Below are 25,608 nucleotides of genomic sequence, written 5' to 3' on the forward strand. Positions count from 1 at the left end.
ACTGCGTGATGTAGCGGCAAATTATGTTTGCCGATCCCAGTAAAGCGACCTTTTGCAATTGACAGATGGAGATTTTGTCAATTCCAATGGTTTTCAAATGTCCGCTGAGATCCTTTGGTACTGCGCCCAGCGTGCCAAGTACCACTGAGACCAATTTCACTGGCTTAAGCCAGAGTCGTTGCAGCTCGATTTTTATATCTTCGTATTTCACTAATTTCTCTAGCTGCTTCTCCTCAATTCTGCTGTCTCCTGGGATTGCGATGTTGATGATCCATACTTTCTTTTTCTCCACGATCACAATGTCTGGTGGGTTATGCTCCATGATCACAATGTCTGGTGTGTTATGCTTTATTATTATTATTATTATTATTATTATTATTATTATTATTATTATTATTATTTTGTTATTATTGTTGTTGTTGTTATTATTATTATTATTATTATTATTATTATTATTAATTGGACTTATATTCCATCCCTCTCCAAGGACTTAGGGTGGCTTTTCCTGAAAGTGTCTTCGCAGCTGCATTACTGACAAACATATGAAAACTGATTTTTTTAATTTTTAGAAAAATAGCTGAAAGTATTAGCATGGGCCCAATTTATCTATTTCTGTTGCAGATAATATGTGTTTCACTAAAATATTTTTAAAAGGCAACTCATATTTAGAATTGAACATAGAACAATAGAGTTGGCAGGATCCAAGCATTTGCTTGACCAGGAGACCCTATATCATTTCAGACAAATGGTTGTCCCCACTCTTTTTGAAAGCTTCCAGTGATGGAGCACCCATAACTTCCAAAGGCCAGCTCCTCCATTGGTTGATTTCTCTCAGGGTTGGGGATTTTCTCCTTATTCTAGGTTGCTTTTCTCCTTAATAAATTTCATCCATGTTTCTTAGAAGGTAGAGACCTTCAAATTTCTATGTTCAATCATATCTCAAGACCTAAAATGGTCACCTAACATCAAAAACATCATCAAAAAAGCACAACAAAGAATGTTCTTTCTGCGCCAGCTCAGGAAGCTCAAACTGCCCAAGGAGCTGCTGATACAGTTCTACAGAGGAATCATTGAGTCTGTCATCTGCTCCTCTATAACTGTCTGGTTTGGTGCTGCAACCCAACAGGACCGACACAGACTTCAGAGGATAATCAGAACTGCCGAAAAAACAATTGCTGCCAACCTGCCTTCCATTGAGGACCTGTATACTGCACGAGTCAAAAAGAGGGCGGGGAAAATATTTACTGATCACTCACATCCTGGACACAAATTGTTTCAACTCCTACCCTCAAAACGTCGCTACAGAGCACTGCACACCAAGACAACTAGACACAAGAACAGTTTTTTTCCGAACGCCATCACTCTACTAAACAAATAATTCCCTCAACACTGTCAGACTTTCTACTAAATCTGCACTTCTATTCTACTAGTTTTTCTCATCATTCCTATCACCCATTTCCTCCCATGTTGACTGTATGACTGTAACTTGTTGCTTATATCCTAAGATTTTTATTAATATTGCTTCTTCATTGCTTATTTGACCCCTATGACAATCATTAAGTGTTGTACCACATGATTCTTGACAAATGTATATTTTATTTTATGTACGCTGAGAGCATATGCACCAAGACAAATTCCTTGTGTGTCCAATCACACTTGGCCAATAAAATTCTATTCTATTCTATTCTTAACTTGCATTTTGATGGTTTGGAATATATTTTGATCCTGTCATCTTTGTGGGAGCTCCTTAAATATGATAGTAAATAAATATCATAAAATTATAAAGTTGCCTCAAAGACTTAGAATAAGAAAAATACATCTCCAGAATACAGTGGTACTGGTAGGTAAACTTAAAGGATATTTCCAGCTACCCTCAAAGCAATATAATGGCGCCACCTAAAAATCATTTTCCCGTAAGAAGTTCTACCGCAAAATATATAGAGCAATATAAAAAGGCATGCCAGTTTTGCATCTTTTAATATCTTATTATGATAATGATGATATATAAAATATGCCTTATATCTGTTGAATGGCAGGTATTGGATAAAGGATTTTAATCAGTTTGTCTGAACAGCTTTTAAAACACTGGGCTTAGCTAGTCTAGCAAAGAGAAGGGCCATTGACATGATAGCTGTGTTCCAATACTTGAGGGCTGTCACAGAGAGGAGGGGGTCGGGCTGTTTTCTAAAGCACCAAAGGGCCAGATAAGGAATAATAGATGAAAGCTGACCAAAAAGAGATTCAACCTGGAAATAAGGAGGAACTTTCTGGAAGTAACAGAGATCAACCAGTAGAACAGTTTGCCTGCAGAGGTTGTGAGCGTTCCAATATTAGAGACGTTCAAGAGGAGATTGGACTGCCATTTGTCTGAAATGGTATAGGGTCTCCTATACTTGAGCAGAGCTTTGGAGTAAATGACCTACAAAGTCCCTTCCAACTCTAACAAATAAATAAATAAAATAAATATTGACAATAATACAATTCTTTTGTATCTTAATTTATTTATTTTTTATTTATTTATTTATTTTGTCAAATACAAATTGAAAGTTAAACAGAATCAAAACGTGTAGTAGTAAATATCAGGGAAGGGATAGGAGAAGAGATATGAGAATAGAATACATCAATGAAGAGTAGAGGAAGGATATATGGATGGGAGAAAAGATATATAAAATATAGGAGAGACAATTGGACAGGGGACGGAAGGCACACTAGTACACTTATGCTCGCCCGTTACTGACCTCTAAGGAATCTGGAGAAGTCAACCGTGGAAAGTCTAAGGGAAAAATGTTGGGGGTTGGGGGTTGACACAATTTACATCAGTAACATCAATATCATCATAATTCTTACGTTATGGTTTACTCTGATTAATAGATTATTCAAATCCTCTATCAGGAAAACTTTATATGTAAACACATTATCTATAAAATAAAAGTTAACAATGTTATATACCCTAATACTAAAATCCAGAAAAAGGAAAAGAAAAAAGAAAAAATACGAATAGTTATAATTATTAATTCACTTATTTGATTAAATTATGTTAAATTCATGAATCATTGACATTATAACCAACATATATAACAGTGATAGCTTAAAAAATTATACTTTCTTCCATCAATTAATTTGAAACTTCTTTTAGTACATCTCCAATCCTTCAACTCTTTACTTTTTAAAGTCTTGGTCACTCATATATTATGATAATGTTAGAAAGTAACAAGTAAGAGGAAAAAATAAGAAGAAACAATTTCCTTTCTTTATTAAATCATCCATTTTCATGTTTCCATCCCACTTTTATTAACTCTTTTTTCCCCTTTTTCTTTTTGCATTTATATCCCGTTTTCTTTTTCTTCAAGCTTTCCTCCTCCTTTTTAAAAATAATGCTTGCCTAGTTCTACCTTCAATTTTCCCTCTCTCCTCAAAGTTATCTCCTCCTTTTTTTAATTGTTTCATTCAGTAGCTGTTCTGTCTGGGTTCCCCCAGACCTCAACACCAATTAAAAAGAGTAGCCAGACACGCTGGTAAAAAGCAAAGTCATTTTATATCTTTGAAAACAAACACAGATAACAAAAACTGTTCTTACAAACTGGAATGCTATGAAGCTTCACAGAAAAGTCACGATGGCCAGACAATACAACAGGCTTCTTGCTGGCACACACACCACTGTAGATAATAAAACCCACGCCTCTCCCAAGTTTTCAGCCTTCGAGGCCACAAGCCAGAATCAGAGACGCCAAGGATCGAAGCAAGGTCACAGGACTCCCAAAAGATAACTCTCCACAATGCAGGAAGGGCGGGCCTGCCTTTTCAACCTTTCTGAGGAGAACCACACCCAAACCCAGCTGTTGCCTATTAGGAATGGAAATACCTGGCTAATTGTCCCCTTCGTTGTGCTGCCCTTCTCTGCCTCATATCTATGATGGCTTGTGCGTTCTCATCTAATGACTCCAGGCTACTCGCTGGGGAGAGCTCCCCCCCGGGGGTCTCAGGCTGTTCTCCCTCCTCCTCGTCCTGACATTCCTCTTCCCCATCTGCCTGGTCCTCCTCCTCCTCCTGTTCCTCGTCCTACCCTCTGAGCATGGAGCCGGCAGAGTTCCAGCCATTCCCTGAGGAGCCTCAGACTGAATCACAACAGTAGCAATATTTTCTTCCCATTTTCTTTTGCTTATTGTAAATACCCAGTAAAATCATCATAGATTGCCGTAGAGTCATCAACTTGTTCGTTTCCAATGTTCTTTTTCTTTTTATCACTAGAGCATTCATTCTTTTCTAAGTTCATCTTCTGTTCCTTATCTTCTTGTTCTTTATTTTCATCATTACAGATGTTAAGCTCAAGTTTGTCCTTAAAGTCATTATTGTCCTTTAGTTCTTTTTCGCTTTCCTTTCCAGTTCTCAGTCCAAAAAAAATCTTTTTAAATCCCATAAGGCATCTTTTGTGTATTTTATTTCCTCATGAAGGTCTTTTAAGAATACTTCCAATTCTTCATAATTACTTATTGCATGTCATCTATATCAAGAATTCATTAGTAATATAAAATCTAGCTGTTAACAGATGTCTGCTTCCACAGATTTTTGGGTATCTCAGTTTGGTTCCAGTCTCTTATTCTTTTCAACATTAAAGTTTCTTAAAAGTTCATACTTATTCAAGCAAATCCAAGTTATCTTTTAGTAGAATAACAAATTGCTCCTTGCACAGTATTTCTAATATCAAAAAAGTTTCTCTGTTGAAGGTCAACAGCTGTGAAAACATCCATAGAAGTTTATCACTACTGCAATTATTTCTCCACCCTCATGGTAATATTGATCTGTATTTTTACTCAGTTCTATTGACAAAAGTATTTTCATTGAAAAAATAAAAAAACCCTTTTTTGCCAAACTGTTAAATGATCACTTTAATTTTAACAAAATTCCGAATCCTCAAAGATTAGACATCAGTTCAATTTCACACACACACACACCCGATTTCTCTATAATCCTCTGTAGCAGGGGTCCCCAAACTTTTTACACAGGGGGCCAGTTCACTGTCCCTCTGACTGTTGGAGGGCCAGACTACTATAAAAAAAACTATGAACAAATCCCTATGCACACTGCACATACCTTGTTTTAAAGTAAAAAACAAAATGGGAACGTACTATTTAGAGGGGGGGAGATCTGAAATTCATATATGTTTATGTTTTGTTTTTAATTTTCTTTTGTTAACATCTGATTGGCTATACAAGGTTTTCTTGGCTTATGAAAAATGTATAAAAAAAGAAGAAAGCACTTTGACATAATGGTTAATAAGTTAGAAATATAATTGGTGTTGCACTTTTTGAAGGAACATTGAGGAGGGAATTTAATTAAAAGAAAATGAATGTAACTGGGTGACAAAATTAGAAAAAAAACCTTTGCAACTTTTTTGATGATTGATATTAGTTACTAACAAAATACCACATTTTATTCATGGAAAATTAGATGGTACACTGTGTTGTTTGAATGTATGTTGAGAGAATTTTTTTAAAAAAATTACCCCCCCCCCAAAAAAACAGTCCTTCCTTCCTCTGTCCCTCCATTTCATTCTTCCTTCCTTGTTTCCTCAATTTCTCCTTCCTTCCCTCCTTCATTCCTCTCCACTTCTCCTTCCCTCCCTCTCTTTCCCTTTTCTTTCTTTCTCTCTCTCTTTTCCCTGTGCTCTTGTCACTCACTGGCGGGCCGGATAAATGGCCTCAGTGGGCTGCATGTGGCTTGCGGGCCGTAGCTTGGGGACCACTGCTCTGTAGGGTAGATAGCCACTTTAAAAAATTTCCTGTCCTTTTATTCCTCGTTAGTTTCTTTTTACACAATCCATTTGGCTTCTATTGACAAAAAAACACTTCCCAGCTTCTTCTCACTCTCCAGCACACTTATGTTTTTGTTCCAAAGCGACCTCCTCCTATCTTCAAACAAGTCAATCAGACTGCTTGTGGCCAACACAGCTTGGATTACTTTTTAAAAGCCATTTTCCAATGCCACCGGTTGAGGGCTCTATGCCAGCTTCTTGGGGGCTTTGCCATCCCTCCCAGGTCACCAATGGTGTCCCACTTCCTCCCCACCCCTCCAGGGTGGTTCTGGTTAAGTTCCAATGGAAACAGACCCCTCAGGTGACATGGATATCGGGGTTCCCTCCATGGCACCATGTCTCCCAATTGTTGTGATTCAGCCTGAAGCTCCTCAGGGACCGGCTGGATCTCTGCCGGATCCATGCACAGAGGAGGAGGACAGTGAACAGGAGGGGGAGGACCAGGCAGATGAGGGAGAGGAACGTCAGGAAGAGGAGGAGGGAGAGCAGCCTGAGACCCCTGGGGGGGCTCTCCCCATCTAGTAGCCTGGAATCATTGGATGAAGACGCACAGGCTATAATAGACATGAGGCAGCGACGAGCAGCTCAAAGACGGGGCCAATTAGAAAGGTATTTCCATCCCTGAATTGGAAACAGCTGGGTTTGGGTGTGGTTCTCCTCAGCAGGGTTGAAAAGGCAGGCCCACCCTTACAGTCTTGTGGAGAGTTATCAATTGGGAGTCCTGTGACCTTGCTTCGATTCTCGGCGTCTCTGATCTTGGCTTGTGGCCTAGAAGTCTGGAAGACTTGGGGGAGGCGTGGGTGTTATTATCTCCAGCGTTGTTTTTGCCAGCAAGAATCCTGTTTTATTGCCTGGCCTTCGTGAAACCTCTGTGAAGCTTCATCGTGTTCCTGTCTGTAAGAACAGTTTTTGTTACCTGTGTTTGCTTTGAATTATATAAACTGCCTTTGCTTTTTACCAGTGTGCCTGACTACTCTTTTTGGTTGGTGTTGGCGTCTGGGGGGACCCAGACAGAACACCAATAATACTGTATTCTAACTACTGAGCCACCACAACTCTGGTCTTAACTCTTAACACTATAACGCTATCCTTTTTTCCTGAAGGTTTTAGAAAAACAGCTATCTCTATGTTTTAAGAATATATCATGTTTTAAATATTCAGTTCAATCATAGTATGCTATTGACATTAAGGATTTTTGCAGGCCAATCATTGAATATTTATTCAGAACAGAATGTCTCTCAGTTCAGTTCAATTTCTTGTACTTATGAAAAGATCTGAATAAGACTTTAGTCTGGTTGCTAAGCAACAGAGTGAATATTTTCTATCACTTCATCCGCTTTTTATGAAAAGAAGTCATCCAGAGGGATGCCTTACCTTCAGTGAAATTATTATATTACTAGCTATCCCTGTAGACACACCCAAGACATTAGGAAAGCTGAAGCATTTGGCTGGCTGAAGCAAAAGACACACGAATGGCATAGCATTATTCTACAGTGTTCCCTCGATTTTCACGGGGGATACGTTCCGAGACCGCCTGCGAAAGTCGAATTTCCGCGAAGTAGAGATGCAGAAGTAAATACACCATCTTTGGCTATGGACAGTATCACAAGCCATCCCTTAATATTTTAAACCCCTAAATTACCATTTCCCATTCCCTTAACAACCATTTACTCACCATTATTACTGGTACTCACCATTGAATAAGACACTTGGTGATTATGATATTTATAAACATAATTATTTATTATCAATCATTATTTTTTTTGTTATTTATTCGCAAAAATTATTAGTTTGGCGATGATGTATGACATCATCGGGCGGGAAAAACTGTGGTATAGAAAAAAAACCGTGAAGTATTTTTTAATTAATTTTTTTGAAAAACCGTGGTATAGGCTATTCGCGAAGTTCAAAACCGTGAAAACCGAGGCAACACTGTATTTGCAAAACTGACTGATGAAGGACAGCCCCACACCACCCTACTCCCTAACGTGAAATCAGTGAGCAATCCTTGGAAGTGTAAAAGTGCTAAAGCACAGATTTGTCTTATATCTATAATGACCAACAAATTCTTGAAAAATTGAAAAGGGAACACAATAGGTAAGGAGGAGGCAGGGTTATTCCTGAAAGGTTCCAGAGTCAAGGGAGAGAAAAAATATTAAAAGTTGGTCAAATATTTTAACCAATCAAATCTTATTGCTTGCTTATGTTTTTTTTTAAAAAAACCACTTGTTTTTTCTATCTGTAAAAATGAAATAAAAAGAGAGCGAAGGAACTCAATAGAATAATGTTAACCTGACAAGATTAAGTTATATTCTTAGTGCCATTATTTTATCTTGGCTCTTTGTTAGGCCTGAATCATTTTTGCACCTTCTCTTCCCACTGCTCCTATTACTTACTACTATTCTTCTTATCCTGTCAATCCTTTCAAAAGAAAATTTGACGGGACAGACTAAAAAAGCTTGAGATATAATCTGGGAAGAAATAGGTGACATATTAATGAAGAATATTTATACTGTATTGGTTTAACTATAATTTATATTTGAAAGAAAATCTCTGCACGCAGCAATATCTGATTTTCCTAAAAAAATAAAAATAATTATTCCATTGGATTGATTTTTGAATGATTTGGTGGAAGGTAGGACTTTTGGTATTTTTGCAGAACTACAGCCCACAAAAGGAAGCTGTAATAGTAAGTAATACTGGATCAATAAAAACTGCTAGCAGTTCAAATCTCATCATCAGCTCAAGGCTGACTCAGCCTTCCATCCTTCCAAGGTAGGTAAAATGAGGACCCAGATTGTTGGGGGCAATAGGCTGATTCTGTAAGCTGCTTAGAGAGGGCTGTAAAAGCACTATGAAGCAATATATGTTTAAGTGCTATTGCTAAAACCCAGCTAATAATAATAATAATTAATAATAATAATAATAATAATAATAATAATAATTAATAATAATAATATTAATAATAATAATAATAATAATAATAATAATAATAGATTTGTATGCCGCCACTCTCCAAAGACTCAGGGCGGCTCACAGCAACAATAAAACAATACAGAAACCATTAATATATTAATCCATTAATATATTAATCCATACATGAATGGATTAATATATTATGCTTTGACTAATTTGTGAGTAAAATACTTTCAAAATTAATAATCTTGTAGAAATCATATTGTAAATACAAATTTTCATGTTTGTATTTGTTTGTTACATTTCTATACTTCCTCAAGCTATTAATCTAAGAACTCTTGTCGGTTAATACATGATATAGATGAAATGGTATGGGGGAAATCAATTTTAAAAGTTCATAGTACAAATGAAATCAAATCAAATGCTAGAAAAATAAAATAACAAGTGAAGAACATTAATACAGTTGAGAGAATCCAGAAATATTTCAAAAGAAGAGTTCTCCACTCCTCTGCTCGCAACAGATTACCTTCTTCCATCAGACTTGAAATTTTGGGCTTAGATAGTTTAGAGCTAGGTCACCTTCGATCTGATCTAAATATAGTTCATAAAATCATCTGTCATAATGTCCTACCTGTCAATGAATACTTCAGCTTCAACTGCAACAATACACAAGCACACAATAGATTCAAACTTAATGTAAACCACTTGAAACTCAACTGCAGAAAAGACTTCAGCAACAGAGTGATCAATTTCTGGAATGCACTACCTGACTCTGTGGTTTCTTCCCCAAACCCCAAAAACTTTAATCTTAGATTATCTACAGTCAACCTTACTCAATTCCTAAGAGGTCTGTAAAGAGCATGCATAAGCATACCATTGTGCCTGCCATCCCTGTCCTACAGTCTTATTGTCCGAATTTTCCTGTACCTTAATTGTTGTTTATGTTTATACCAATATCTGTTACCTTGTACATGTTTCGACTACATACATACATAATATAATTAAAAAACAAGACATAAATTAAATGGTATAAGCTAATAAGAATATCTTTCAGAAAAATTCTGAATGCAATCGGAAAAAAGACCAATTTCCACAGAACTATCACTCCTTCTTGTTGTGGTTAGCTCTGGCCCAGCTCCTGCCCCAAGGACTGTGGATGTGGGGGAGACATCCACATGCTGCAGGCCTGTTTTGCCCCCGGGTGGATCTGATGATGAAGGCTCCTCTGACCAAGAAGACAAGAGTGACAGGGAGGAGGAGAGTGTGGCAGACAGCTCAGAAGGAGATCAATTATCTAGCTCCTCCTTGGATTCAGAACAAGAGTTAATGATACAGCCATGCATGCGGAGAGCAATGCATAGGCAACAACAATTGAGAGATTATTATCAAAGAAAATGAGGCCACCTGTGGTTGGGTGGGGCTGTGGTAATTAGTGAGGCTGCTATAAATAGCAGCCTGTGGGTTTGGCCATTGTGGAGGATTATCTGATTGTTGTGTTTCGTGACTGCTTTACTAACTTTGACATTTTGTGTGCTGATTTTTCCCTGCTTTGAAACTAAACCAGGGCAAAGTGTGTTTCACTTTGTGAAAGAAGAAGGACTGTGAATTACCTCACAGCTGCAAGCTAAGTATCACAGAACTGATAAGGGACTTGTACAAATTACCAGTTTGTTTGGATACGAGTGCTCTTTGCTATTCCAAAAAGAGGGCTTAGGTTAAGTGAATTTTCGTTATAAAGAACATTGTTTTGAATTTTCAAACGTGTGTGTGTCTGAAATTTGTACCTGTGAATTTTTGGGAGGAGTCTACCAGAGAGCCCGACAGAACACTTCTGAGAACTGGCAAAGTCTTATTTCAGCTCACTTTCCTTCCTGAAAGTGGATCAGTGGGACAGTTTCTCCCAAATGATTGAACAGGACAGAATAACTTAATACATATTACACACAGTTTAGAAAAGTTACATTTCTTCCATTACTAAATGTTGTGATTCAGCCTGAGGCTCCTCAGGGACCAGCTGGAGTTCTGCCGGATCCATGCCCAGAGGAGGAGGACAGTGAACAGGAGGGGGAGGACCAGGCAGACGGGGGAGAGGAACGTCAGGAAGAGGAGGAGGGAGAGCAGCCTGAGACCCCCGGGGGGGACTCTCCCCAGCTAGTAGCCTGGATTCATTGGCCGCCGCCGCACAGGCTATAATAGACATGAGGCAGAGACGTGCAGCTCAAAGGAGGGGCCAATTAGAAAGATATTTCCATCCCTGAATTGGCAACAGCTGGGTTTGGGTGTGGTTCTCCTCAGCAGGGTTGAAAAGGCAGGCCCGCCCTTACAGTCTTGTGGAGAGTTATCAACTGGGAGTCCTGTGACCTTGCTTCGATTCTTGGCATCTCTGATCTTGGCTTGTGGCCTAGAAGGCTGAAAGACTTGGGGGAGGCGTGGGTTTTATTATCTCCAGTGTTGTTTGTGCCAGCAAGAATCCTGTTTTATTGCCTGGCCTTCGTGAAACCTCTGTGAAGCTTCATAGTGTTCCTGTCTGTAAGAACAGTTTTTGTTACCTGTGTTTGCTTTCCAGTATATAAACTGCCTTTGCTTTTTACCAGTGTGTCTGGCTACTCTTTTTGGTTGGTGTTGGCATCTGGGGGGACCCAGACAGAACAACTAAAAATATGTTTTTATAAAAATTACAGTCTCTTATTTAGGAAAACTGTCTAATCATTTGGCAGTTCACTCATTTTCCAAGACTTAATGGAATAATTATGTGCATAATACATAATGTTTAGGGACTGCGATTGGGAAGCTCAGAGAGAACCATTTTAAAAACATCTTAGCTGACTCTCAATAGAAGAATAGCTGAGTTTGTATTATTTCAGGCAGACAGGAGAAAAAGCCTAGAGATTAAAGTTGGGAAGGTAGTTAAAAAGCTATGTGCAAAAGCTCTGAATTCTCTACATCGTAAGAGGCAACCAACCGCTACAAAAACAGTTGCAATAAAGATTCTAATCTAGCTAAGACATTATTTAAAAGTTTTCTAAAGCAACTGGAGGACTTAATAAGGAGTTTAATGTCTGGGAAGCTGCAATTTACTGTTTACAGCTAAGACCTGATACAAAGCCTAACAATAAAAGTTCGCCAGTGTACCAGGTGTTTTTGCCTTTACATTTTAGGATGTGAATTGTCTGGTTTGGAGATTTAAATTCATTTAAAGTGAATAGACATTCCCTAGTGCTTCTACCTTTTTCTAGCTTCAGTTTTGCCTTTTTTGTCAAAAGTAGATGTCATATCCTTTTATTGCAGAAAACTGTATAATAGTGTGTAAGTTTTGTATACGTATAGTGTGTTTTTATTAGCATTCTGCCATCTTCGCTAAACAAATGGTATACTAAATTTTTTTTATCTTGAATATATCTAAACAATTTTTTTGCCTTTTACCAACTTCTGCTATTATGAGAGTCCAGGTTTTTTTACAGCATTTGAACAGTTCTACAATAGAATATAGCAAGAGTAATAGCACTTAGACTTACATACTGCCCCATAGTATTTTACAGCCCTCTTGAATGGTTTACAATCTCAGCATATTTCCCCAACAATCTGGGTATTCGTTTTATCAATCTCAGAAGGATGGAATACTGAGTCAACCTTAAGCCCACCAGGATTGAATTCTAGACTGTGGCAGACTTAGTCTGCATTCTAACCACTGCACCAGCATGGCTCTTAATAAAGAGTAAATAAAAAGAAAATATAGAGAGAAGTGACTTGCAGCCTTTATTATATGTACAAGTAATTTTAGTAACTCTTCACAGTCTCTTTGTTTAGAACCAATGATCTCTATTTAACCTGTATTCCATTTATCTATAGACTAAGACAAATTTCTAAGCATCATCCCGAGTCTACGGGGAGGGGCGGCATACAAATCTAATTAATAATAAAAATAATAATAATAATAATTAATAATAATAATAATAATAATAATAATAATAATAATAATAATAATAATAATAATAATAATCCTTTTAGACCTGGTATCAGCAAAAAGTCCTTTCAGGTTTACCAGAAATAGCAACATACATTAACCACATAAATCAACTTAATATTTATTTCTTTTAATTCTAACAGCCTTAATCTTTAATCCGTAATCTCTAGAATTTAATTTCTTTTCATTTCTTTTTTATCCTCCTTTCTCACAAGATTCTTCAAAGCTTTAACAAGTCTGTTTTGTAAATCCAATATAAAAAAATATCCAGGGTTGGTTTATTATTTATATTTTTCTGTTAATTTTTGAAACATCAACTTGGTTGAATGAAGACTCAATCACCCAGGCCCAAGAGGTCTAAAGGTTGAATCATGGCAACTGGACCAAACTTTGTTAATCTGAGATATTTCATTGCTCATCATAGTTCAGCCTTAGACACCTTTGGTCTGGATGACTGAGTCTTCATTGGCATATTGCAAACTATTGTGAGGACAAACCTTTGACGTTAGCTTGACAAGAGTTGGTACATTCCAGTGACTCTCTGACTGCCTAACTAATTTTGCTCTGATTGATAGAGTTGCTTGGATGAGCAACAGAAATCTTAGATTAACAAAGTTTGGTCCAGTTGCCATGATTCAAGCCCTTCATGGCACCGGACCAGGGTATCTACGAGACCGCCTGCTGCCGCACGAATCCCAGCGACTGGTTAGGTCCCACAGAGTGGGCCTTCTCCAGGTCCCATCAACAAAACAATGTCATTTGGCGGGGGCCCAGGGGAAAAGCCTTCTCTGTGGCGGCCCCGGCCCTCTGGAACCAACTCCTCCCGGAGATTAGAATTGCCCCCACCCTCCTCGCCTTTCGTAAGCTCCTTAAAACCCACCTCTGCTGTCAGGCATGGGGGGACTGAGATATTGTTTCCCCCTAGGCCTTTACAATTTATGCATGGTATGTTTGTTTATAGGGATGTTTGGTTTTTACAATAAAGGTTTTTTAGTTGTTTTAGTATTGGATTTTCATGCTGTTTTTTATTACTGTTGTTAGCTGCCCCGAGTCTACGGAGAGGGGCGGCATACGAATCAAATCAAATCAAATCAAATCAAATCAAATCAATAAGGCATATCAAGCTGTTTTATTTTGTATGTCCAATGAGATATCCTTTTTCATGTCATTCTCATAGTCTGTCATTACTATATCTACTTTCAATATCATCTCTCTCTTGTCAAATAAAATTTGTTCCTCATTTGCCATTGCTTCCATAACATTTTTTGGGGACAATCTATATATAGAAGCAAATATCATTATTAATATTGGTGATATTGATTTTTGATTTTCAGTAATTTGCATCATCATATAAGTCCCAGTTAATTAGCTGTCATTAGTCTTGTGTATTTTTCTCCTTTAACTAAAATATTTAGTTCCCTCTAGTGTCTAATTTTTGAAATTACTTATCTTTATTGTCTCTTGGAAAAAGTCCAAACAAATCTGTTTCCCAAGGCAAGGATTCTTCATAATTAATTCCATAATCTTATTCCAAATTTATCTGGGCCCTTAATCCATTTACAACTTTCTAGGATCAAAGTCTTATTTAACTTTTTGGTGTTTATTTCATTTTTAAAAACATTCTTAAGCTTATGATTAAAATTTTCTTTCACTAAGGATTGAAGGGGAACTCACCCAACATTTTCAGACTTGTCAATCCAAAGGTCCCTAATAGATTAAAAATAGTTAACAAGCAACTACCAAATGTGATTAGAAAAGACGTTTGAACAGCTTAAAAGGTGATGATCACAGTTGCCAGTAATATGGCTATTTGTGTCAACTCCAAACACTCAAAACTGCCCAGAGACCACACTATCTAGCAGTCTTTTCTCTAGGAGCAGCTGTTTCAGAGTTTATGTGGGCAAGTTTCTACTCTCTCCTTATCTGGAGATGTTCCAAAGACCCATTTTATTCACCAGCTGTTCATTATTTGTTGGAGTTGTCCTCCATCTTCAGTCCTCCATTTCCTCCTCCAGGAATCTTAAGTGTTTTACCAGAATCTTAGAATTATTTTCCATTAGCGTTTTCTGTCACGAAACTTTACTTATCATTGATCTGAGTTTATTAAAATCAGCTTTCTAAAGTGCTAGCTATGCAGGGTACTGTTTCTTTTCTGCAGAAGAGAAAAGATTCCCACAAGATGCAAATAGTCTTAGGGAAGGGACCTCCATCCCTCTCTAAGTCAAGAAATTGTATGAACTCCTTTTAGTTGTGTGTTATGGGTGTTAGTGACCCTGTTGCAGTGGGCCTTTATTAATATATTTTGTATTGTGGTGTTTTAAATTATTTTTAAGTACCAGTAATACTTCATGAGTGGGCAGCCATAAAATAAAAATAAAAAAGAATGAAAATATAAATTACTTTTACCACATTGTACTGTCTTTAAAAACCAAGCAGTCAAGCATTATGCAATCACTTTTTCCAATATTTCTGCTACCTTTAGTAGTGAATTTTATCTAAAAAACTGTAGCTTTATCCTTTATTTATTTATTTATTTATTTATTTATTTATTTATTTATTTGTTTGTTTATTTATTTATTTATTTATCCATCCAATACACAAATACATAGGAAGAAAAATAGACATGTAGTAATATATATAAGGGTAAAGTGAACTTAGAGGAGAGGATATATGAAAGAAAGATAATATATATGATAAGTGAGAGAAAGGAAAGACAATTGGACAGGGGAAGAAAGGCACACCAGTGCCCCTTACTGACCTCTTAGGAGCCTGGAGAGGTCAATCGTGGAGAGACTAAGGGAGAAATGTTGGGGGTTAGGGGTTGACACAATTGAGTCCGATAATGAGTTCCACGCTTCGATAACTTGATTGTTGAAATCATATATTTTACAGTCAAGTTTGGAGCGGTTCGTATTAAGTTTGAATCTGTTGCGTGCTCTTGTGTTGTTGTGGTTGAAGCTGAAGTAGTCATTGACCGGTAGGACGTTGCAGCATATGATCTTGTGGGCAATACTCATTATGTTATGATTTGTGATTACAACAATAATATTAACCATTTACTACTTTAATTATTCTAACATTATTGAATCTGTAACAGTGTGAGGTTGTTGTCACTTTTGCTTGTTAGATTCAGTTATCATGACATCTTCCAAAGGTTTAAAGCTCTGTAGTATTATTCTAAAATCTTCTGGAATGATTGTGGTACCAAATTATTTTAATCATAGGTAAATTCTAAAGAAATATAGATGAAAATAAAAATAAACTATCTCATTTTCCTAGGTATTGCACTCTCTAGGCTTATTCTTCAGGTATCAACCAGTTCTATGGGTTAGACTCAACCCTAGCATCAAACTTTGATTTTTGGATGATATGAAAGCAATCAAATTATTCAATTAATGATTGTAAAGTCAAATGCCATTTCCTCTTTTTCAAACCTACCCCTCTTCAATCAGTAAATAGGAATTGGAGCATTCATTTAGTAAAGATCTATAATTGCTTTCTTTCAGGTCTAGTAAATATTTTGTACAGTATTGTCTTCAATATTTTTCCAGACCTTGTGGCAATAATAGCCTGCTGGCTGACTTACCGGCCAGCTGGGATTTGTGCCAGGGCTGTGGTAATGTGGCTCCTGGCATAGCTGCCATTTTGCGCTCTGAGATCTCGTGAGATTTCGCGAGATATCGTCCCATCCCGGTGATGGAGCCAGCTGATGACGCTGCCGGGGGCAGGCCTTGCCTGCCCTATAAAAGGGGCTGTGCTGGCTTCAGGCCCTCCTTTTCACCCCAGCAGCCGAGCTGCAAACACCCGCCTGCTCTTCTATCTTTCAGTGTGCCTTTCGGGGTCCCCCTAGGGGCCGAATAGGAATTTTTGGCGGTTACGGCATTTTAGCTGTGACCGTTTTTTCATCTATTCCACACTGTGGTGCAGGATGGATGGTTAGGAGGTGCTTTGCATATAGTTGATTCGATCAGTTGGTTACCTTTGGTCACTGGGTAGGCAGGTTATGGGCAGAAATTGGGCAGTGGTTAGCAACTGCGTGTTCTCCTTTGGGCATCTTTGGAGATGATGGAGACTTTATCCAAGAGCTCAGGGTGTCAGCACCGGCCTGAGTGATTGGGAAAAGGATGTCCCTGGGTCTCGCCCCTCCCAATTGCCTGTCAGGGATTAGACAGCGAAACCTCCCACATGCGTGGCATGGCTAGGATCTACGTGAGGGCATGGCCCCTTCACCTGGATCTTCAAGGAGCTATGCCCATAGTTGCCCAGGAAGTTTTACGACATCATTTCCGCCCCGTATGTTCTTTAGTTGACCTCTGCAGGTCCCAGTTATTTGTTTGTTTATTTAATTAAAGTTATATTTAATTAATAAAGCGACCCAAGTTAAATCCAGCTCTGTCTACATGTTCCCACTCCACTTCCGGCACAAAGGCACTCACCTGATGCTCTCTGTTCATTTTTTCCATAGCAGACAGAGCAGATATAACAAAATAACATCGGAATATAATCACAATCCAAGGCCTAAGTAAGAAAGTACTTAGAAAAGTAAGTACTGTAGATACAAAATTTGTATAGATACAAAATTCTCTGATTTTCTTCCTAACTTTTTATCTCTATATCACATCAGCATATTTGACATTATTTTTCTATAATTACATATAAAATCCTTCTGGTGCATAATTTTTAAAAACAATTCCTAAAATAAATGTGCACCATTTGACATGATATTTTAAAGCTATGTCATTTTACTGACACTATGATTATTTTTAGTATTTCTTTATGACATATTTTATTCCATCCTTTCCCAGTAAGTCAAAGAAGAACATGTGTTGTTTTCTGTCTTTATCTATGTTGAAAGGCTTAAGCTAATATATCATTTAATGAAACATCTTAGAATTGTGCCTGAATAATTTTTATAGCAAATGGTTTGAATTTGATAATATTCTTTTATAATCACAGAGTATATGTTATTGGTTTGTACTTATCGTCCCCTTAAGACAAAAGGTAACAATACCCTTACAAATTCATACACAGTACAGCTAGGCTTTTGTTATTTTAATAATTTCATACTTACCAAATTTTTCTCTCTAGTAAGAGCTGATATAGAATTATAGTCTTTCAACTATCATTTAATTCCATCAGACAACACTGCAAAGAATGAAGCGTTAGTGACTTTAAAACAAATCAGACCTTTTTTTTGCAGTATCAATTATTATTATTATTATTATTATTATTATTATTATTATTATTATTATTATTTAGATTTGTATGCCGCCTCTCTCCGCAGACTCGGGGCTGCTCACAGCAACAATAAAACAATGTACAACAAATCTAATAATTTAAAAAAACACTAAAAATCCCTTATTAAAAGCAAACATACACACAAACATACCATGCATAAACTGTATAGGCCCGGGGGAGATGTCTCAATTCCCCCATGCCTGACGGCAGAGGTGGGTTTTAAGGAGTTTACAAAAGGCAAGGAGGTTGGGGGCAGTTCTAATCTCCAGGGGGAGCTGGTTCCAGAGCGTTGGGGCTGCCACAGAGAAGGCTCTTCCCCTGGGTCCCGCCAAATGACATTGTTTAGTCAACGGGACCTGGAGAAGGCCAACTCTGTGGGACCTAACCAGTCACTGGGATTCGTGCTGCAGAAGGCGCTCCCGGAGATATTCTGGTCCGATGCCATGAAGGGCTTTATAGGTCATAACCAACATGCGATGTAAATTTTAAGACTACAAAAATATGGATGATCTTTTGTTCTTGGTGTTCAGTCACAGTTATTTTCAACACTTTGTGATCTGGTGGAACATTTTTTTCTGTCAGTGACTGCTTCTTTGAGTTCTTATAAGTTTACAGTTTTGTCACCACAAATAATTTTTAGTCATTTTTTCCAAATATTATACCTCTTAGAATATTAGAAACATAGAAACATAGAAGACTGATGGCAGAAAAAGACCTCATGGTCCATCTAGTCTGCCCTTATACTATTTCCTGTATTTTATCTTACAATGGATATATGAATATCCCAGGCATGTTTAAATTCAGTTACTGTGGATTTACCAACCACATCTGCTGGAAGTTTATTCCAAGGATCTACTACTCTTTCAGTGAAATAATATTTTCTCACGTTGCTTTTGATCTTTCCCCCAACTAACTTCAGATTGTGTCCCCTTGTTCTTGTGTTCACTTTCCTATTTCCTCTTATTATTCTTTTCTTCATAATAAGAGCCTAAAATACTTCAGCAGCCTGGTTTTACTTCAATATCATTCTGTACTGAATGATTTGTTCATCTTGCAAGACAAAGTATTCTCAATAACGCTGTCATACATTTTGCTTTCTTCAGTATTGTTAATGATTCAGCTTTCACTAGCATACAATGCTACTATGAAAACCATAGCCTTGGCAGTGAATATTTTTGTTCACATTATGCTGTCCATGTTTTGGGTAGGTTTGTCATAGTCTTTCTCCCAGGAGCAGGTGTATTTTTATTTCATGGCCACATAAAACTCAATATCCCTGTGAACTTTGAGTCTAGGAAGGTGAATTTAAATTTCTTTTCTATTTACTGTATATTAAATTGGCATTATGTAGTTATTATTCAGCATTTATTCTCTTTAACAAGACAGCATTCTTCAACCAGAGCCATCAAGCAGCATAACTGAGGGTTTTGATGTTTTTCTGAGCAATTTTATTTCAATCCATACCAATGCAATTAATAATAATTTATAAATATCTGTTTTTTCTATCCAGAATTTTTTATATACCTTGTCGAAGTGATGGACAACATGAAAATTAAATAAATAAATTATACATAAAAATTAGACAAAGACAATTATTGTGAACAATCTTGATATACACATTTTCTAATTTTTGCATGTTAATTATTTCATAGTCAACTTTCCTGGTCATACAAATTCTTCAATAGACAGATAAATAGACCTAATATCCTTGTGTTTCTAAGGGCTAGCCACAATTGTGATCTATACAGTTCAAAGCCATTGCATAATAAATAAAATAAAAATCATGGGACAATATCCTGGAGTCTAGAAGGAAGGGTCAAGTGAGGGCTCAACTTGGTGTCATTATGGAGATGTGAATGGCATGAGCATGACTTACTCCAGAATCAATGAAGCTTTATGTGGTCATTCCCAGGGAATGCAATAATTTTGGTGAGATTCTTATAGCATAAGTGATAAACAATAAAGTTAGCCTAAAAGTATCAGTGTGTGGTTCTGGTGACTTGCTCCTGATAAAAATAAAAATAAACATTTCATTGGACGGGAAACGAACATTTGGAAACCAAGCTGGATAAAAGGGGTCATTTTATCAAATATTAACAGAAAGACCTGCAGGGGTCACTAAATGGGGCACAACATGCTTGGGCAACTAATGGGCATAACTCCATGCCTGGTCAGGGTGATGAATGCCCTGCCTGCACCCAGTCCTATAAGCCACGCCCAGCGTGTGGGAGGGCTCACTCCCCCATGACCCGGAACCAGAAATGATGTAGGTGAGTCCCAAGGGCACCCCCTTCACACCGCTCCGACCGATTAGGCAGCATGCATTGTGCAAAGGGAGGAGCCAATTGTCTTACAAAAATACCTAAAGGAGAACACACAGTTGCTACTGATACCCTTTCCGCCCCGTTTCTGCCATATAGTGACCAAATATATATACATCCAACTGTTGAATCAAAACCTATTTACAGACAGATGCACCCCATAACCACAAATCCCTTTCATTCATCCAGGATGGAGTAGGCAAAAAAACAATCTGTAATAAATGCTCTAGGATTGCAAAAAATTCCTATTTGGCCCCCCATTAAGCAACCTTTAAAAACACCCTGGATTGAGCGCAGGTTCGCAGCATCTCAAAAACACGTATGTCCGGAGGTGGGGTTTCGAGGACTTCCATGTTTTTGCGATGCTGCAATTTTGCTGAGGCTCCCCTCACTGGGAAACCCCACCTCTGGACTTCCGTTGCCAGCAAAGCACCCATTTTTGCGCTGCTGGGATTCCCCTGCTGGGATTCCCCTGCAGCATACAAATCTAATAAATAAATAAATCACAAAAACATGGAAGTCCGGAAGTGGGCTTTCCCATGGAGGGGAGCCTCAGGGGAATCCCAGCAGTGCAAAAACGGGCACTTCGGTTGGCAAAAGGAGTGAGTTTTGGGCTTGCACGCATTAATTGCTTTTCCATTGATTCCTATGGGAAACATTGTTTCATCTTACAAACTTTTCACCTTACAAACCTCGTCCCGGAATCAATTAAGTTCGTAAGATGAGGTATCACTGTATATAGTATGATTGTACAAATGTACTATGGAAAACCATCTATTCTCATCATTCAGTATGGATTATAAAAAGTCTGCAGAGTTCTACTGTTGAATGTCTATGAGAAATCCTTCCAACTGCATTCAAAGTCAATACTAAATATTTCCAATTTATGACCATTTATAACCAGATCTGAAAATAAGTGAAAACCCAGTGCCCAATAATCCAACATTTATTTGCATGTGGATACTTATTTATTTATTTATTTTATTTATTTTTATTTGTCAAACAAGTATGGTATTATAGTACATATTAACATAATATAACATAACATAAGTAGAACGTAGTAATAGAAAGGATAATAAGACAATAGGACATGGACATTAAGCACAAAAGTGCACTTATGCACGTCCCTTACAGACCTCTTAGAAAAGGGGAGAGGTCAATTGTTGATAATGTAAGGTTGAAGATTTTGGGGTTGGGGGAGAGTCAGGTAATGAGTTCCAGGCAGTGACCACTTTATTGCTGAAATCATATTTTCTGCAGTCAAGTTGGGAGCTATTTGCTATTTTAATTTCATTTTTCCTTTAAATGTGCTTTAGAATATAAGTTAAACAATGCAGATTTTGAAGAGACTAAATATAAAAATTGTAATTATTTCAGCTGTTTTCCTTTGAACATTATAAATGACTAGTCTTATAGCCATTATAATGCTGTTTTTTGTAAGATATTTCAAATGGCTTCCTTTGAGTTCCAGCATAGTTGCAGACAGCAAATGCTTTCATTACTAAAAACAGTCTATTTACTCTATCCTCATTAACCTTTAGCCTTCTCTTTCCTATTTCCTGTGGAATGGTCCCAGACCTGATATGTATGTATGAATGTTCCATAGAAATATTGATTCAACTCATGTGTCCTTATAACTCTTTAAGATACAGATGAACTATTTTTAATACAATCACTCAGATAGTGTTTGTGTGTGTGTGTCTCTGTGTGTGCGTGTATGCACATTTGTGCATGTGTATGTATGTATATGTATTTGTTAATGTATCCAAATTTATTCTAAATAAGTATCTAGATCACTGTTTCCCAACCTTGGCAACTTGAAGATATCTGGACTTCAACTCCCAGAATTCCCCAGCCAGCATTTGCTGGCTGGAGAATTCTGGGAGTTGAAGTCCAAATATCTTCAAGTCGCCAAGATTGGGAAATACTGATCTAAATATAAAAGCAAGATCACCCCAGTCCCCAGGGTCTGTGGTCCCTCCAAAATTTGCCACTAATTTATACTTTTAAATATTAGCAAGAAAAATAAATGTGAAACATTAACTTTATGTAAAGTGAATTTAATATATTTTATTTCTATAGAAAAAAATGCTTTTGGCTAACTAAATGCTAAATGCTTGTTCTAGTCTGTTGTAAATACAAAGGTTTTGAACATCAGAAAATTAGTAACAGAGAAATATTTTATTCAGATAGAGTCATAAATATTTTAGAAATCCAATTTTCCAGGTTCCAGATGGGGACTTTATGCAAATAAAATAGATGTCGGTGGAGAGGGGCGGCATACAAATCTAATAAATTATTATTATTATTAATTATTATGTCATATAAAGGTATTTTTGCCTTGACCTCTTATATTTTCTAGTTTCATGATGTGAGGAAAATAGCAATCAATAGGGAGGAAATGACAATGTCCTTTTCGATTTTATGTTTGTGGCTGAAATTTATTATTGATTAATATTATTAATTAATATTTTAAAAATCATATATTTTCATTTCAGACTATTTTTAAATTTTTTCATCACTTCTCATGCATGCAAACTGAAAGCAAGAATAGCAATTTATATAATATATGTGTGTGTGTGTGTGTGTGTGTAAATGTATGTATGTATTATATATATATATATACATATATATACAGTAGTCCCTCACTATACCGCGCTTCACCTACTGCAGCTTCACTTCATCGCGGGTTTCTGAGGAAGCCGATCGGCAGATTTAAACAGCCCGCCGAACTCGATCGGCAGATTTTTTTTAAAAAAAAAAATCTAAAATTGTAAATACTGTATTTAAATACTGTATCTAAAATAAATACTGTGTGGGAAGGGTTTATAAACACTTAAAACAATGAAAACGTACCAAACAATTACAATATAAATACTTAAATAAGTACTATCAGTCGATAAATTCCCCATCGCGGATTTCACCTATCGCGGCCAGGTCTGGAACGTAACACCAGCGATAGGTGACGGACTACTGTATTACAATTTTATTCCATATATATAATGTATAAAATTGTATTCACTCTGTGTCATAAAAATATCCACAAATAACACATTTTAAGCTAAAACCATGCTTATTATTGCTTAAGAAAATGCCTTTGTACTGCGCTAAAATGTTGACTATTCAAGCAAATAATCTGTCCAGTTGTGTAGATAAAATCAACCCTGCTTTTGATTCCAAATATACACAGAAATTTGAAATATTATTATAAGTGTACATTAAAGCCATATTTCTGAACTAAAGTAATGGCATAATTATGAATACCAAGAAAGTCAAATTATAACAGAACAATATGATGGATGTAATCATTGAGTTTAAAATATGTGAATAATCTATGTTATGATCTGTATTTATTATGTTGTGTATATTGATGAGGTTTGAAATGGACAATAAAATACATTTCCAAAAACTGCTTTTGTTTCCATTCTTTTACTAAAGATTCTAATGGGAGAATTCTTCCTCTCTGACTTTTTTGATTTTCTGAGACCTACTATTGTATGTGCTTCCCATTCATACACATATGCATTTTCCCATTGCATACTATTGTAAATCTAAAATTCAAAACAAAACACATGGCAGAAGCTTTGGACAACAAGAAAAATTAAGAAGTCTGCAATGAATGTGGACAATTAAATTTTGTCCTGTTTCTTTTGTTTTTTTGATGTGGTTTCTCAATGGAGATCAAATAGATGGCAATAAAGACAAGAAAATCCTATACATTCATGGAAGTACAGTGATACCTCATCTTACAAACTTAATTGGTTCCGGGATGAGGTTCTTAAGATGAAAAGTTTGTAAGACGAAACAATGTTTCCCATAGGAATCAATGGAAAAGTGATTAATGTGTGCAAGCCCAAAATTCACCCCTTTTGCCAGCCGAAGTGCACATTTTTGCGCTGCTGGGATTCCCCTGAGGCTCCCCTCCATGGGAAACCCCACCTCCGGGCTTCTGTGTTTTTGCGATGCTGCAGGAAACTCCCAGCATTGCAAAAACGAGCACTTCATTGGCAATGGAAGTCTGGAGGTGGGGTTTCCCAGTGAAGGGAGCATCAGTGAAATTGCAGCATCACAAAAACACCGAAGTCCCTGAAACCCCACCTCCGGACCTCTGTGTTTTTGCGATGCTGCGATTTCATTGAGGCTCCCTTTGCTGGGAAACCCCACCTCCGGACAAAAACAGGTGCTTCGCTGGCAATGGAAGTCCGGAGGCGGGGCATCCCAGTGGCGGCGGCGGGTTTGTAAGGTGAAAATAGTTTGTAAGAAGAGGCAAAAAAATCTTAAACCCCGGGTTTGTATCTCGAAAAGCTTGTATGACGAGGCGTTTGTAAGACGAGGTATCACTGAATATTCCCTGAATATATTCCTCAGAATTTTAAAGAACTGCCAACATTTTCAGATCATATTCAGAAGCAAAAAAACCCCTTGCAATATTAAACAAATTGTAACTTTTAATATTCTAGTTTAATACTTTTGGTTTTGTTCTGATTGGAGAACAAGGTGGGCAAGGAACCAAGGCAAGACAGGTTACCGTAAGAGAAAGCCTTTATTTGGCTAACCAGCTAACATTAACAACAGGGCAATTCCCAAACCGGTAACAACATTCAACAACTTTCATTCTGACAACTCTTTATATAGTATCGGTCACACAGGTCGTCCAATCGTGAGGCTTCTTTCTCCAACTGAAAAGTCTGTGTCGGCATACTTGTAGATACAACAGTTTGGATCTCAAGTGATAAAAGTTTTAAGCTAAGATCTCTTTTATTTGACATATTTGGGAGATAGCTGCAATATGAGGCCTGGACCATCTTTTTTTTTCCAGCTAGGATTTCATTCATGAGTTCAGAATCTACATCTGTGGGGCAGAAAATTAAATTCATGTTGGAGGGGAACTTATCTATTTTATTTAAAATAAATTCATGTATTTATTTCATTCTAGAAAAATGAAGAAAATATCCTGATTCTCCTACTGCAGGTATTGAGTCTACGGAGAGGGGCGGCATACAAATCAATCTTATTTCTTTCTTTATTGGATTTGTATGCCGCCCCTCTCCGCAGACTTGGGGCGGCTAACAACAGCAATAAAACAGTATATAACAAAATCCAATACTAAAAACAGTTAAAAGCCCATTATATAAAAACAATCAATCAATCAAATAAATGAATGAACAAACGAATAAACGAATAAACGAATAAACGAATAAACAAATAAACAAATAAACAAATAAACGAATAAACGAATAAACGAATAAACGAATAAACGAATAAACGAATAAACGAATAAACGAATAAACAAATAAACAAATAAACAAACAAACAAACAAATAAACAAATAAACAAATAAACAAAAAGCATATTCA

Source organism: Erythrolamprus reginae, chromosome 7, assembly GCF_031021105.1.
Source record: "Erythrolamprus reginae isolate rEryReg1 chromosome 7, rEryReg1.hap1, whole genome shotgun sequence".
In the NCBI taxonomy this organism is placed as follows: Eukaryota; Metazoa; Chordata; class Lepidosauria; order Squamata; family Dipsadidae; genus Erythrolamprus; species Erythrolamprus reginae.